Here is a 1,631-nt window from a genome sequence, read left to right on the forward strand (position 1 = left end):
GTCCTAAAGATCATTTTGATATACGACAGGACTTGTTGAATCTTGTAGAGCAGCCCTGTGTCAAAATCTAGTTTCAATATTTCAGGTAATATTACGCTAACTTATTCTTAACAAATCAAATCATTACAAACTTAAGCGTGCAAGAGGAAAACACTCCACCTATGAAATAAGGCAGGTTTCAGGAACTGAGAGATGAGACTTATTGACACAGCGAGTTGTTACTATAATTGTAATTTTAGTTCTGGTTTGCAGCGGTATGTGGTTTCTGCAGACGTCTGTAAAGAGAGAAGTTCACACACATGTGGCGATAAGCAGGAGGCCATGAATCAAAACCATAACAAAAACCCTGCGTCTCAACGTTTTTTATCATATTTTATTTAGTTCAACTGTTCAGTTTTATTTTCTAAAAGCAGTGTCAAAGCCTCATAACAGAAAAACAGAATAAGAATAGACCTTTTTCACAGCAGCCATTTTAACAGGACATAGTAGGCTAAACACAGGTGTTAATCATCCTAATTAAGGTTTTGTTCCATTCAGGTCAAACAGAGTCAGGGTGCTACTATTGTGCACATTGGCTCATTGTCAAAATGGCTGCTGTGAAAAGGGGCATATTGCATTCTGTTTGAAAACAAATCCTTGAATTCTTTCTTTGCATTTAGCATAAATAGACTCGGATTAAAGTATTTCTACTTATTCCCAGACAAAATACAGAGTACATGACTTTGGTGAGACCTTTGTCACAAACAGAGAAGACTGTGGTGTGTTTGTGGTTCAGGGAAATCACAGTAGATGTGAGACATCACATTGTTAACACATCACTTCACATAGATTATTGCAACACTTTATCTGAACCGTCTATTTCAAAACTTTGTCTGGTTTATTGATGTATCCATTGTCTTCCAGTAGTGGGACAACGACATTAGTGTTTCTTGAATGACATGATCAGTCAGTTTTCTATACTTTGAATTCCACAATTTCAATTAATTTCTTTTTTTAAATAACTTTTATGTATGTTTTGAAATGAGGCAGTGAAACCAAGACAACAGTATTTTTCTGCTTATTATCACCAGCAGATCAGTGGCAGTGGAACAAGAGGAAGCTCTGATGAGGAGCTGCAGGCCTCCCACACACATACTGACACTGTCAGGGAGACAATACGACCACAAACGATGCAACGTTTTACAAACAAACCAGGAAGCTTAGTAGCTGATTCAAAAACTGCAGCTGAACTTGAATAGTTTTTGTTTTAGTTTTGTATAATTTAATGCACAAACATAACAATAAACAAGACAATAAACACAACAAAAACCAAAACACAAAATCAAACCCATACACAGACCCACAACATATATCATCAGCACCAACAACCTAAATAAGCAAAAAAAACATCAGATAATAAAAAAAATAAGTCGATAAATAAATAATAATAAAGAGAAATACTTACTTACTTACTAAATCTTACTGGATTAATCCAGATTGTTATGTTTCCTGTTGTGTACATGAGGGCATCTTTGCAATCAAGCTACTTGTGTCTTTTAATCAATATGATGCAGCAAAAAACAATTAAACACACATACTTTAGACAGACTTTCTACTACAGGCGGTGGTGGAAGAAAGTACTAGAAATACTA

Source organism: Morone saxatilis, unplaced genomic scaffold (assembly GCF_004916995.1).
Source record: "Morone saxatilis isolate NCDOM2014 unplaced genomic scaffold, NCSU_SB_2.0 Contig18, whole genome shotgun sequence".
NCBI classification, from domain to species: Eukaryota; Metazoa; Chordata; class Actinopteri; family Moronidae; genus Morone; species Morone saxatilis.